Source organism: Eschscholzia californica, unplaced genomic scaffold (genome assembly GCF_041429995.1).
Source record: "Eschscholzia californica isolate CP2 unplaced genomic scaffold, dmEscCali1.0.p SCAF_1, whole genome shotgun sequence".
Lineage (NCBI taxonomy): Eukaryota > Viridiplantae > Streptophyta > Magnoliopsida > Ranunculales > Papaveraceae > Eschscholzia > Eschscholzia californica.
The window spans coordinates 44,984,070-44,999,489 of NW_028238198.1; the positions used below are offsets into that span (position 1 = coordinate 44,984,070).

At 35.3% G+C, this 15,420-nt stretch overlaps 1 long non-coding RNA gene across 1 annotated transcript; it reads right to left on the reverse strand.

Annotated features, from left to right (window-relative positions):
* Positions 1–7,966: 7,966 nt before the first annotated feature.
* Positions 7,967–11,430, reverse strand: LOC147567097 (uncharacterized). Its single transcript, XR_015237557.1, has 3 exons — positions 11,259–11,430; positions 9,222–9,264; positions 7,967–8,313 (listed from the first exon to the last, which is right to left on the reverse strand). It is a non-coding gene; the product is annotated as an uncharacterized LOC147567097 (long non-coding RNA).
* Positions 11,431–15,420: the final 3,990 nt, after the last annotated feature.

Here is a 15,420-nt window from a genome sequence, read left to right on the forward strand (position 1 = left end):
AAGTTTCAGAACTTAATGATCTAGTACTTTTAATGTCCCTGACCTTTAAAACTTTCAAAAGTTTAAAGTTTTAAATATTTATGTGTCAGAACGATTATAGATTCTCACAAACAGACAAGACCTTCGGCGAAGGTTTCCCTTCGCCGGTGTGTCAGAGACAAGGCCGTGCCTGACAAATTAGGGGCCCAGTGCCAAATTTCAATAAGGACCCTTTTGTGAGAAAAACATAAGATTTAAATTTATTTTGAAGTAGAGCAATTAACTAAAAATTGAAAAACTTCAATTATAAAAAATATATTAAATTTCGTATGGATGCAGCGATGTTGCTATATGCTTGACCTAACGTTTTTCAAAGTATAAAACACTTTTTATTGTAGATTTTCCTCAGAAAATATAATTTTTAGAATTTAAGAGAAGTAAGTAAAAATCTCGAAATAAAGAATGAAACTATTAGGTTATCTTGATCGCACGAAAAAAATGGATAGAAAAATCAATTTTCCATGAAAACAAGATTAAGTTTTGATAAGAAATCAAGTATCAACATATGAGAAAATACTGGAAAACTTGAACTCCCCTATGTAACAACAATTAAAATGTTAAGATGTTGACGTTTGTCCTTTCACACAATTCAAAGATAAAGTTTACAGATTTACATTTGGTATGCACATATATAATGAAGAGAAATGAAGATATTAAAGAGACATGAAAAGGGGAAAAAACAAGACATGAGATTTACCATAATAACTATTTTTTTGTCGTAAACGTAATAACTAAGTTATTAGACGCTACCACTATTTTTTTGTCGTAAACGTAATAACTAATTTATTAGACGCTACCTTTCAACAATAACAAGACACGAGATTTACCATAATAACTATTTTTTTTGTTGTAAACGTAATAACTAAGTTATTAGACGTTACCTTTCAACAAAAAAAATTTTATTAGACACTAAAAAAACTATTTCCAATTGAATGTAAAAGTAAAAAAATGAGATTTAAAACGAATCCTAGGGGAAAGGTGAGTAATTTGCCCTCAATACAAAAAAATGCAAACAAGAGGAATTGAACCCACTACCTTAGGATTATAATGTACGTACTTTTTCCACCAAGCTACTATGGATTTTCGATATTAATTTCAACTTTTATAAATTAATACTAAACATGGCTAAAGAGCTTATAAAAAAAATGGGCCCTTTGTGGTGGGGGCCCAGTGCGGGCGCACGGCCCGCACCCCCCACCACACGGGCCTGGTCAGAGAGAGAGAGAGGAAGAAGGAAAAAGAAAATTAATGTTCGAAGGTCTCCACCGGAAAATTGGTCGGCCGGCGACCTTCGCCGTAGAAGACGATGAGGTGGCGAGAAGATGAGGTGGCAGAGAGAGGTGATGAGATGTAGGAGGGAGAGAGTTGATGACTGGTTAATGGTGTTCTAACGGTAACTGAAAAAATGGGCCATCTGGAAATTTTTGATAAAGTTACGAGCTAGGCAAGAAGCTGGTTACAAAGTTAGGGGTTATTAGGGAAATAACCCTTTGTGTTACTAACACTATTTCAATATCATGATGAGTATCAAGTTTGTCAAAAGGGATTTTTCAGATGCAATGTATTGAAATTACAAGTGTTAAATGATAACTTTCTATCGAATCAAGAAAGAATTCTTGAGAAAGTCTACCATAGTATTCATCTTTTCTAAATACACTTAACTTCACAACTATTACAAAAGTTTAAATTCAGATTTGTAGATGTTCGAATGGGTGCCTCCTCCTCCTGATCGAATCGAGATAAACGTTGATGGAGGTTTTACTCTGGAGAGAGGATCAACGGCGACTATAGCTAGAAATTTCAGAGGCGAGATTTCAGCAACATAGAGAGAGGAGTTCAACCCTATATCGGTCGTCCACAGTGAACTTGAAGCGGTATGGCTTGAGTTACAAATGGGGGAGCCAATGGAAGCCAGAAACTTTATAATAGAGAGTGACTGCCTCCCCATCGTCGGATTCTTATCCAGCGACACACAAGAAGCCCCATGGAGACTGATGGACTCAATAGCAGAAATACGTGTACGACTGCTCATGTGGACACGAAAAATATCATGTGCACACGAAAATATCATATTGCCTTAGAGAACAAAATCAATTAGCGCATCTCCTTGCCACATCATCCTAATCAGGGGCGGATCCATGGGAGTGCGGCCGCATCCCTTGGATCCTCCCGAAAAAAATATAGTAGTAGTATTTTCATATATATGTATGTAGGTATATAAATATATCTTCTAATGTATTAAGATGACATAAACAAGACCTTGGATTAGTGGTTAAAGTGTGCGTTGAAATGTGGCTGGGATTATATGAGGACATGAGTTCGAGTCTCATTACAATCATTTTTTAAGTATCCTTTTTTATATATTTGTTTTTGTACATCAAATGATATGAAATTTCATGTTTGTTTCCATGGAATCATCGTCGTTAGTTGTTCACCCTGCTTCCACCCAACAATACAAACATAAAGCAAATACTTAGATAAATTACTTATGTATTTCCCTAATGGCCCCTACTTTGTGACCAGCTTCCTGCCTAGCCCCCTACTTTACAAGAAATGCCCATATGGCCCCCTTCCGTTATAACACCGTTACTCTCTCTCTTCCATTTCTTTTCTCTCTCCTCCAACATGTTTTCTCTCTCTGCCACCTCGTTAAAACCTGCCAACTCATCATCTTCTCCGGGAAGGTCGCCGGCCGACCAATTTTCGGTCGGCGACCTTTAAACCTAAAAAAAAAAATTTCACCTCCCTCTCTCTCTCTCAACTCCGGCGAAGGATTTTTTTTTTTTTTTTTTTTTTTAGGTTTAAAGGTCGCCGGCCGGAAATTGGTCGGCCGACGACCTTCCCAGAGAAGATGATGAGTTGGCAGGTTTTAACGAGGTGGCAGAGAGAGAAAACATGTTGGAGGAGAGAGAAAAGAAATGGAATAGAGAGAGTAACGGTGTTATAACGGAAGGGGGCCATATGGGCATTTCTTGTAAAGTAGGGGCCTAGGTAGGAAGCTGGTCACAAAGTAGGGGGCCATTAGGGAAATAACCCTAAATAATGGCCAGCGCTTTGGGGAAAGCTAAATAGTTTCCGGGGTGTGAAGACTTGGTAAAAAATTGGTCAATTTTGTTTGACAATTTTATTTAGGGGGAAAGCAAAATAGCTTCTCCACCTCAGCTCTCTCTCTCCACCTCACTTCTCTCCCTCCACCTCATCTTCTCTCTCCACCTCATCTTCTCTCTCTCTTCTCCGATAGGTCGCCGGCCGGAAAATTTTCCAGCAGGCGACCATGAAAATTTTTTATTTTTTTTTCTCTCACATCTCTCTAAACTCCGGCGAAGGGGGTTTCCCTTCGCCGGAGTTCCGGTCTGTTCTTCAACAGACCGGAACTCCGGCGAAGGGAAACCCCCTTCGCCGGAGTTTAGAGAGAGAGAGAGATGTGAGAGAAAAAAAAAATTCATGGTCGCCGGCCGGAAAATATTCCGACCGGCGACCTATCGGAGAAGAGAGAGAGAGAAGATGAGGTGGAGGGAGGTGAGGTGAGGTGGAGGGAGGTGAGGGGGAGAGTTTTTTATTTTGAACCATATTCCCCATAAAATATGCTTCCCCGGAAATTTTTCAAAATTTTGCATATTCCCTTTAAAATTTCATACCCCGGAAACTATTTAGCTTTCCCCAAAGCGCTGGCCTAAATAATATAAGAAAAGGAAAGCGTCTCAATGATGTGTCAACTCACAATCGAGTACGTCTTCAATGTCTGCCAACTTACCCTGCCATGAGTACATAACTAAGAATGAATGTTCGAATCAAATCAAAGAAATGCATAAGCTATTATATTCTGATCAAAGAAAGAAAACAAAAGAAAATAAAACAATAATTCTATAAATATTCAAGAAACATAAGCATTTTGCCATTGGCCGCGGCTTTGGTTAATAAAGAAAATTCTCCGGGGAATAAATTCTCGAGGGAATCCAGATTTTTTTGAAAGTTCTCCGGGGAATAAATTTTTATGGGGAATACAGAATACATTTTTTTTGAAAGTTCTCCTCTATCTCATCTGTTCTCTCTGCCACTTCATCTTCTCGCCACCTCATCATCTTCTCCGGCGAAAGTGGCCGGCCGGCCAATTTTCCGGGCGACCTTCAAACATAAAAAAAAAAAAAAAAAAAATTCTCTCTCCTCTCTCTCTCTCTCTAAAACTTTTTTTAGAGACCACCAGCTTTGGATTTGAAAAAGACATCAACCTCATTGAAACCCTTGCATGCTTTCTGATTCAATTTGGGATAAATCACAGTTCCAACCATGGTTCCTCCATACTGAGGAACCCCAAAATTTCCAATTGCACATTCATAAACATCTTTATATGAATCAGGAGATGTAACTCTTAAACTGTTCTTCTCCACCACAAATCTACCAAACAAGATGTGAAGCAAAGAGATAAAACCCATATCAGAAACCCTAGTTTCTCTCTCATTTTTTCCCAACCACCACCAAACAAAGTCAATTCGACACAAATCGAGACTCACTGATCAAGATAAATGAAGGATACCCAGATGGAAAAAAACCTAACTTTCCTTCCAGAACCGAACCAACTAGTGATGGATGAAAACTCAGATCGGATTAGTTCAAGATCAAGAGAAAGAAACTAAAATATAATATATAATATAAAAAAAAAAAAAAAGCACGGAGATCCTGAAACTTGAGATGAAACAAAGTTGTATTATTAAAAGGGGATAAGATAATTAAGTTGAGATTTGTTTGTTTAATTAAACAAAGGGCAGTGATTTAATTAATACAAATTCAGGATTAATGTTGGCATGGAACTGTTCGTGAGAACAGACCTTCTGTCTCTAGATCTGTTCTAGAGAGAGAGAGAAAATTCAAAAAAAAAATTTAGAGAGAGGAGAGAGAAAATAATAATAAAAAAATTATATTTTTGAAGGTCACCGGCCGGAAAATTGGTCGGTCGGCGACCTTAGCCGGAGAAGATGATGAGATGGCGTGAAGATGAGGTGGTAGAGAGAGGTGATGAGATGGAGGAGCCTTTTTTTATAGCATCTTCTAAAATTAGAAGCCCCTTAGCAATAAAAAGAAACATAAAAGTCAATCTTATTTGACTAGTTTTAAGAAAAGTCTTTATTCCAGGAATTTTCTTTATTTCCCAAAGCCGCGACCTTTGCCATTCCGAATCTATCTGACATATGAAATTTATTGACATTTGCCAGTTTGAAAAAATCTTGGCTTTTCAAACTGATTTAAACTTTATGGGCATTATAATTCAATGGTTGATTTAGACCTAAAGGTATTATGATTCAATGGTTAATATCAAGTAAAGTAGCTTATAGTCTAACAGTATGGGCATTATAATTCAATGGTAAGTATCAAGGAGATCAATCAAAACCAATGAAAATTTCAGCATTAGAAGATTAAGGTGGTACCATGAGATGAGAACAGATGGAAAACTTGAGAATAGAAACCAAAATGATGGTAGTTAAGCTCAATTCAATAAAAAAAATCTTGAGCAACTCGTACCAATTCATTTGCACGGTGCAAAAGGTTATCGACTCTTAAGTATAACTGAAGAGTTTAGATTCTATAACTCTTTCTCTATTGTAAGATCAAATTTTCAGTTCTCATTACAAATAGTGAATCTAATTTGTCCATCAGAATATACCATTTCAGATTATTTTCTTAGGCATTTTGAGGTTTTAAGGGGCTCGTTTCGATACTCGCCTGTAACTATATGCAACTATACATTAGTTGAATAAAATTGACCGCACGAACCTAATGACGAAAATGTACCATTTCTGTTAGTTAGCGCTCTTCAACTCTAAGCTTTTCTCTCTATTGTTCTTTCAGTTTCTTCAAACCTACCCAATCACCAAAAGAGTGCTCGAACGATAATTGAGTTTATTTTAATAAACAATGTCAACTTATGATATACTATAAAAGTCATAAATGCATCGTACATGAATTGCAATTATATGAGAATTAGTTCAAAATCAGTAAATGGGAAATGATCATATCACTTTAGTTATATGAGTGTTGCAGCAAATAATACGGTTATATACTGTTAGTTCTTCAACAATTGCGAAATTTAATCAAGATGAAGGAATCTAGAAATGATTTATGGTAATAGTTCTTATGCAAAAGAAATGAAATCACTTGAGCTAATTCAAATAATTCCAGCTAAGTACAAATTATAGAAGAAACTCATGAAGAATTTGATATCACAACTTGAGTTTGAAGTTTGAAGAACAACCCTTGTGTAGAAGTAGAAAACTTGTAATTTTATTCGAGTCGAAGTCAATTGTACACGAACTCCTAAAATGAAAGACGAAAAAATTGTTTAAAAAACCATAATCCCTTATGAAATATGTAATCATCCTGTATATTTTTTACGGGACAAAATTTCTCCTTCCTTACGAGGAATAATAAGAAGAACAAAACTACCAAATTCTGAAAATATAATGATAAAATGAAGGGTCTATAATAATATGGTTTTAACACAAAACAAAAGAAGTTTGATTTAGTTAAGATACTTTTTCAACAATTGTCATACCCAAGTGAAGTTGATAGTTTTCAACTGTCTGTTATGTAATAAAATCCAGTTATTGTTTTGGGTCAATAATCAATGAAGGGATGAGTTTTTCTTCCGATGATTTCGACTTGCTGAAAATTAATAAACAATATTCTACAATGATGGATAATAGTGATAAAAAAAAATTGCAGCCCCTTAACTTATTTGAAGTGCTCATATTGAGTTTTAACGCATATTACAAAGTTCTTACCTATACTTGAAAACTAGTTTGAATATTACATATCACCATATAATTGCTCAAGAATCATTTAAATTTCTTATGAGCATTTTAAGATTCATTTAAACTTCTTTTGAGCATTTAGACAAACACCTTTAGTGCAGTTTTAAAACAAATTAAAAAGTTCTAAACTAAACTTCAAAAAATAGTTTCATTACTATATATCACCATATAATATCAAAATAACAATTTAATTGGGAACACATAATCATTCAAACGATTATACAATGAGCAAATAGATCTAAACATATTTACCCATTATTTGGAGAAGATACCATCTGTAAGTTGCAATTATTTGGAGAAGACACCAATAGTAAGTTGAAGCTCTCAATCCAATATTTAAACAGAAAAGTAAAATAAACTGATTTGCAAATAACTTAGCTAAAAAACATCACAGAGAGAAGGTTGGATTAGAGAAGGTTGCTTACTTCAAAATTACCAATTGAATTGAAAGGAGGATTTCCCACTAACAAATTCAACCAAAAAAAGAACTGAAGAGATGATTACAAATGAAGAAATTGTCCAAATTCCCATTTATCCCTGTAAATCAGTCCCATAAGAATTGCAACTGAAGTTGTATTCATTTGATGAATGAAAAAATCGACTAAATCCTAACTTATTAGAGTAGATTCATCTCTCAAATTTGTAACCGAAATTGATAGTTGAAATTGATAATGATGCTAAACTGGGTTTCTGAGATAGAGAAGCGGAAGAGAAAGAAACGGTTGTGGTGGGAGAGCAACTGATCATGGATGAAGAAGACACATCGAGTGAGGGAGGAGAAGGGTTTTAAGTGTCACATTAAACATGAGATTCATTTGAACCGTCCAGATTAAAGAGGATGGTTATTAATTGAGCTGCCCAAGTCAACATCCAACTCACCAATAAAAACACAACACTAATTTTGTCCTGGTCAGTTTGTCCTAGTCACAACCTTTGTGTTTTGTTATATACTAGGTATGTCTCGTGCCTCTGGCACGGAGGCTTCCATTATCCGTTATAAGAATCTATTATTAAAAGACTTTCAGTCTAGAAAAATAGACAACTTGGTATAACAATTATTTGATATCCTTGAAACAAAAGTTCGATAAAATTTTTTAAAAACAAACTATAGAACAAAAACATATTAAAATTTGTTGAAAACTTATAATTGACTGCGACTGTTTTACAGATTGCAAAATCACTATTGTCTTCAAGATGCGCAAACTACTTTTTGAATTGATCAACAACACTACATACTACATAGTAAAGATCACTTTTCTTTAAGATCCATTCATGTAGTCATTGAGAAGTTTTTGTTTGAATTGTTCAGCGTGCCTTGAACCCTTGACCTCTAAGGTGGAAGACTATACCTCATATCACTCCAACTAAGGGTTGTTCACAGTCTTTGAGAAGTTAACTTTGTGTTTGGTTGGCAAGATGGTTCCCTCTTCACCCTAACCAGCCGTTTAAAGTAAGGATCAACCAATGCCTGTCACGAATAACATGGAAGGAGAACATTAAGATTCGACATAATGCATCAAGGTCACAAAGGAAGTATAATAATTAAATCAGAAGCTGCCATAATTGGATAAAGCAAAATAATTTGCATAGGATAAAACAAGCACGAAGGTCATGATCTGTCGATGAGAAGTAAATTAAAAAAATAGGTACAACTTCTGAGTTAATACAACACATCGTCTTAAGACCAAGACAAGTTCGGGTAGGACATTGTATTTTAACCAAGCTTGAGTTTATTGCAAGTTCCACATTAAAAAAACATACGAAAATACATGCTACTCAATATGAAAGTATATGACCAGCATTCTATATGAGAAAACTTGAATCTGTATTCATGGTTGTACAGTAAAAACCAGTTCAATAGTTCTCTGATCATTGGGATCAAGTGGTGAGAGTTGTTCCAACAGTTTGATGGCCACAAGATCGAAATTTGAAAACTTTTGCGCGAATGAAATCTACTGCTTCTTTCTCATGCTAGTTAGGTATCTCCTTGCATTCTCATTTCAAACCCTTAGCCACATAAAAACACAATGTTTGATGCCATGATTACCTCTATAAGAAAAACATAGCTCAAAAATACCCAAGAAATAGTATTTAATGAAGTGTACCAACTAAGCCTGACATCAAATCAACCTGGTGGACAACATTTTAACCAGGAAACAACAATTTCCCTGTTAATACTTCAGCAAAGATGTAATCTATACTCCAAATGTCAATTGCTAGGGTATAAACACTTCAAACATGAGTTAAACTTCTTAACTTTTAATCGTTCCAAATACATGAGCATATGGGCACATTATAATGAGGCAATGCAAATTTGATTGAATATTTTTTTTGTTGAAAAGTAAATGCTGATTTAGAGGCCAAAGGAAACAATACCTTCGAAATGAATGATCCACATAGCTCTGGAGCTCTATACGACCTAGGATAAAGAAAAAGCATAATCAGATGTTGATCCAGATTGTGTATGAGGCTTTCAGTGAAAACTTCACCACACACACACACACACACACACACACACACACACAGAATTACTTGTTTCTTTTTATTTTCCCGGCTGGAAAAGAAACTTTTGGTGAATGTCATTGTCCGTTTCTATTCTGTGGTTGTAACCTTTAATTGGGTTGTTTGCATGAAATAAGGGGTTTTCCATTCTGCTTAGTTCTGGTTTTCTATGTGTTGTGTATAACCAAACAGAACAGTCCAAGAAGAAGATGGATGGAGATTGAGTGAGTGAGATAACTTACTCATGGCTTTGTTTCCTTCCCGACAATAACATCTATCTTTTCCTATCTATGAGTTAGATACAAATGATGATAGAACCTAGTTACTTTTAGTGTTATACAACCAGATCAAGAAAATATAATTTCGCAAAATAAGATTAGTGTTTTTCATTCACACATGATTTGTTTTCCCTATACCAACGATTTTGTGCCTCTTAGATTACGAACACAAGCTTCTAACTCTAAGTTGGTAGATAAGAGAAGAATATGAAACCAAAGGGTAAAATAGCTAGGCATAGCAAAATACTTCCATTCAACTTGACAAGTTTACTTCTAGCATAACGCACTGCTACAGACGCAATTGTAAACAACCCAACGTAATATTCTATACCTCTCAAATCCTAAACATCAGTCTCATATTATGAAAAACCATAAGAATTTTTTAGGAGATCCATTACATATATTAGATACACTTGAAAGATCAAAGATAATTGAGTTTCTTTTCTAGCCTTAGGCCACACGCTATCACACTCTTAAAAATGTACGTACTTTTGGTAATTGCTAAGTGATAATAAAAGTTACAAAAGAATATAAACTGCTATAATCTATAATAGGTCAAACCAAATTGAAGATACAAATGTGATCATTAATGATTTAGATACAAATGATGATAGGTCCTAGTTACATACGTTTAATCTTAAGCAAAAATACAATCCTAGTGCTCTTGATTCACACATCATTTGCTTTCCCTTGTCACTTGAAGTTATCTCGTGGTTAGATTATTCCGTAGAAGATGCTTGCTACTGTATTATTGCCCTACGAATAAGGATGCTTATCTTTCGGCAGTTCTCCGTAGTTTAATTTAAAAAGATTTATGTGGGCAATTTCTATTGTCTTGGATACTCGTATAGGTGCAGTAAATGGTATTAATCTAAATATCTAATCTTTACTGCTGATAGAACCCATGTTATGGCTTAGAAATTCAAGATATTTAAGTGCTCATTACCCGAGGAGGTTTCGAGGGAGCCATCTTATTACTTGATGTATCATGGAGTGTGAAAGGTAGCACTATAAATTCATTTCTTAGATGTCTTGCTATTAGGAACATAAAAATAAGTAAGAAATCTCCCAGCCTACACTATAGAAACCAACAAGTCACCAAGAGAGAGTCCCAAGTAGAGAAAGAGACATCATACATGTTGGCACTCAACAGAAGTGAGGCTTTATTGTGTATGATGAATCATACCACAAAATTGAACAATAGTTTGTTTGTTGAGTGTATGATGAATTAAACCAAGCACAAAATTGAGAAGGGGCTTCCAGTGAATGAATTATTTCTTTTAGACATTTCATCAAACACATATATGACAGCATAAAACAGATTCATAAACAAAAAAACAGGTAAACCAAATTTTGACATTTCTATCAAAATCATAACCTCCTGCTGAAAGAAACATTCACAAAGATCAAATCTTCATTATCTAATCCATCCAATCTTCTCAAAATAACTAAATTATGACCTAACAAAGCCATACCCTAAAATTGGAAAGAAAACACAACAATTGAGAGAACAAACAATAACAGAAAACTATACGACTTCAAAGAAAAGATCAATGACAACATACAAACAATTGGTAGAACAAAGGATGAAGTTACCATTAAATAAACTTATGATCAATGAGAAAATACTAACCTTTCCCCTGAATTCCTGAACAACCAACCCAAAATGATGAAGGAAAATAATGAAGCAAGATCTAAACTCTCTAAGATTTCAGCGTGGCTTTTAAGTGAGGGAGAGAAGATGCGTCGAGAAGATGCGCCCGGTGAATCGAGGAGATGCACCCTTCAGCAAACAGAAAATCAGCGTGGAGAAAGGAGAGGAGGGTGTAACCTTGGCTATAAGCACCCGGCTGCTCAATCTAACGGCCCATACTAATGCTGATGTGGCTGGGACGGCTACATTTGTCCAGAGGTTTGTCCCAATCAGCACCCATCCACCTATTTTAGTATATAGATAGACTAGGGTATAGCCCGTGCCCGTAGGGCAAAAAATTTCTATATTTATGTTATACAAAATTATCAAATATTTCGGTCTTATACAAATATCAAAATAATGAAAATATATTTAAAATAATAACCGGGAGTATATACAAATATCAAAGTAATGAAAATTATCAAATATTTCGGTCTTATACAAATATCAAAGTAATGAAAATATATATCGAGTTGTTTGAAGGGAGAAAAGATGAAAGAGAGAAAAAGAGTTAGAGAGTTTTTAGGGAGTGGGTAGTTATTTTGACTGTTAAATATGACCAGCGCTTTGGGGAAAGCAAAATAGTTTCTGGGGTGTGAAGACTTGGTCAAAAATTGGTCAATTTTGTTTGACAATTTTATTTTGTAAGTTGTTAGAGGGAAATAAAAATAAAAATAAAAACCCTCCACCTCACCTCACTCTCTCTCCACCTCACCTCTCTCTCTCTCTCTCCACCTCATCTTCTCTCTCCCCACCTCATCTTCTCTCTCCCCACCTCATCTTTCTCTCTTTTCCGACTAGGTCGCTGGCCGGAAAATTTTCCGGCCGGCGACTTAGTCGGAGAAGAGAGAGAGGTAAGGTGGAGAGAGAGGTGAGGTGGAGGGTTTTTTATTTTGAACCATATTCCCCATAAAATATGTTTCCCCGGAAACTTTTCAAAATTTTGCATATTCCCTTTAAAGTTTCACACCCCGGAAACTATTTAGCTTTCCCCAAAGCGCTGGCCTTAAATATCTATCTTTTCAAAGACTCTTTGAAATGAAGGGTCATGATTTACAAAAGAACATTGTACAACCGAGATTTATAAACCAAAGTTATGACATGACACCAAAAGTGATGACTAGGACAAACAAAAAGATAAATCAAGCCGTCCATCCAAGATCGTCACTAATTTCAACCGTTTGATCATTTCCGTTATGATAAGCGTTGGGGATTCATTAATTGCTCTAATTTAATTGGCTCATACTTTGGGTGCCCTGGAATCAAACCTAGGAAATTATCTAGGCGCCTCAAATTATAGCAATTGAGCTCTAGGTGCCCCAGACTTTTTTAAATGTGGGATGGCGCCTGTAGCAGTTGCTTTTATAACAAACCCTTAGTCTTTCTCTCCCATTAAACAATCTGCTTTCTCTTCCGTTACCTTTCCCTTCACCACTTCAATATTCCAACGATTTCCTCCATGTCGTCAACAGTTGGTAGCCCAAGTGATCCAAGGTGTTGACATAAACTCCAGAAACCCCTGGAGGTCCCAGGTTCAAATCCCAGAGAAGGTGGAATCTTTGGTTATTTGAATTGGGATTATTAGGGTATTAATAATGATGTAGATGGGCTTTAGGCCATAGTTTAGATGGGCTTCAGGCCATAGTTTAGATGGGCTATAGGCCCGGTTTGTTTGAGTTTGTATGGGTAGTAATCGAGCTTATCACATCTATGATGTATCAATACCAAATTGTAATGGAATTACCAAAAAAAAAACGATTTCCTCCATGTCTTCCGTTAGTTTTTTCTTCACCACTTCAATATTCCCTGTATCTCTCTCCTACCTGTCATCATTCATCCATTAATCCTCATCAATGGAGGAACTTCAGTTACTTTACCTCTGTACAAAACCAGAGCTGTTCACCACGATTTTGCACCCTTCTAATCAAGGTTACTTTCCCTGAATCAAGGTTCATGTTGTTTTGAACTTTTTGTAAAAGATTTGATAGTGGTTTATTGTTCTTCTTTTGATGTTGTATGTTCTCCGTCCCACGACTTTGGTTGATTATCACCTTCAGTATGCTACAGACTCATCCAATTTAACAACCCTAATTTGGTAAATTCAAAATCCTAATATTCATTCAATTAAATTGTTTTGATTTTCAATATTCTTTTGGCTTTTTAATTCGGAAGTGGGTAGTGAGGATTTCAAATTCCCCTTTCTTTCTAACAATTGTTTTGATTCCCAGCTCCATCATTAAGCCAAGGTTAGTACTCAATTGTTCTTCTCTCAATAACAATTTTATGGTGTTTCTCTCTCCTTTTTGGATTGATAGATTTTAGTTAGATTTATTTGTGAATAATTCATTTTTAACCCATCAATTTCCTTATGTTTGTTGATGTTGAAATGTTCATGCCAACCATAAGTTATCCAGTCAGAAGAGATACATGATATGTGCTCATGGACATTGCACTGAAATACATCCCACTTCAAGGATGGCTCAATAACATCCCATGCCAAGGATGTATTATAATAAACTCAAAAATTTATAATTATGGTATATATATATTGCAGTATATGTACTTATTCGATCTTCATATTATATGCTGATTTGTATCTTGAGTGTCATGTAATGTTTCTCGGAGTCTTTGTTAAAAAAGATATTGAAGGTTGTATATGAAGTAAATTTTCACAATTCGATTTGTATAGTGTTATAGATGAAAATAATAACCAGGCAACACATATGTTTTATATAATAAACTCAAAAAATTATATTGTGTCTTGAAGTGGGTTGAAATCTTTTTTTTGTTGAAACAATGTGGGTTGAAATCTTACGTAGATGGTTTGATTTGCCCCATGTCACTCTCTTAATTGGTTTGGCCAAATCCGGCAGCCCACATTAGATTCTATATTCTACCCGGATTTTTTTGATGATTCTCACTGTTGTAATAAGTTTTTCAAAGTGAAATTGAAGTGCATAGAATTATATGTCTATGTATTTGTTAATGACTCGTAAAACGACATCTATCCATCTAAATCCAGTTTGTTAGTTAGTGAATATTATGTAGTTTTACCAAAATTAAGGGCCTGTTAAATACAATATATGTAGTGCACTGTAATATTTCTAAGAAATATAAGCATGGTTTTCTTCAATATGTTTAGAAAGTGAACGTTATCGTTGCTTCATAGATTATTCTCTACAACATCGAAGACTTCACTTCAATAATAAGCACTCGAACTGCGTGAACGTGTGGTTAGTATGTATGCATTATGGGGGCTTTTCTAGATGTCTTCGTGGGATGTATTTTAGTGCAAAGGATAAAGAAGAGATGATGTCCATGATATACGAGCAAAAAAACCGAGCATGATCTGGATACTCATTTCAACACTTTGTAATAAATATATTTTTTTTTTTTGTTTCAATTTCATTTTTCTAATTCAAATTTTTAAGAATAAACCTGTTATAAATTATAATTTTTTAGTTTTATATTTTCGTTTAACATCAGCGTCCGTGCCGGAGGCACGGGTCATACCTAGTCTATTATATAAAACACAGTGGTGTTTTTTGAGGTGAACCATTGATTTATGTCTGAGATATTATTGTCTCTCGGATTGTAATCTGAATTTTTTTATTTAACGGTTAAGATACATTCCTCGTATCTAAGTGAGTAGTTACTAACCACCCGTTAAGTTCTCTTCCTTTAATTTAGTCTTAGTGGTTACACGTATTTGTCTCTCTCATCTCCCTGTATCTATAACAATTAATTACCGGTCCGAGAGTCGGGATAGTGGGGCATCCAATTTAAAACTTTTTGCTCCCGGGCTGAGGGTTTGGAACTGCCGGTGGCGCCACCCCTTTGTAATCTTTGTTCATATCCTTCTCTCTTATCCAATCTACTTTAAACCTCCTTCCCTCTCTCTCTCTCGATTAGCAACCTATCCAAATTCCAAACCCAATTTCCAAAAACAACACATCTGATTACAGTAACACAACAACATCAACAAACGGGATTTCGTTCAAGAGAGAGACGATGAAGTTTGATCAAGAACGATCATCAATTATGCTCTTCCTTTAATTAGGGTTTCAAATTTCATTTTTCCTCAATGAAGTGGCAAGAGAAT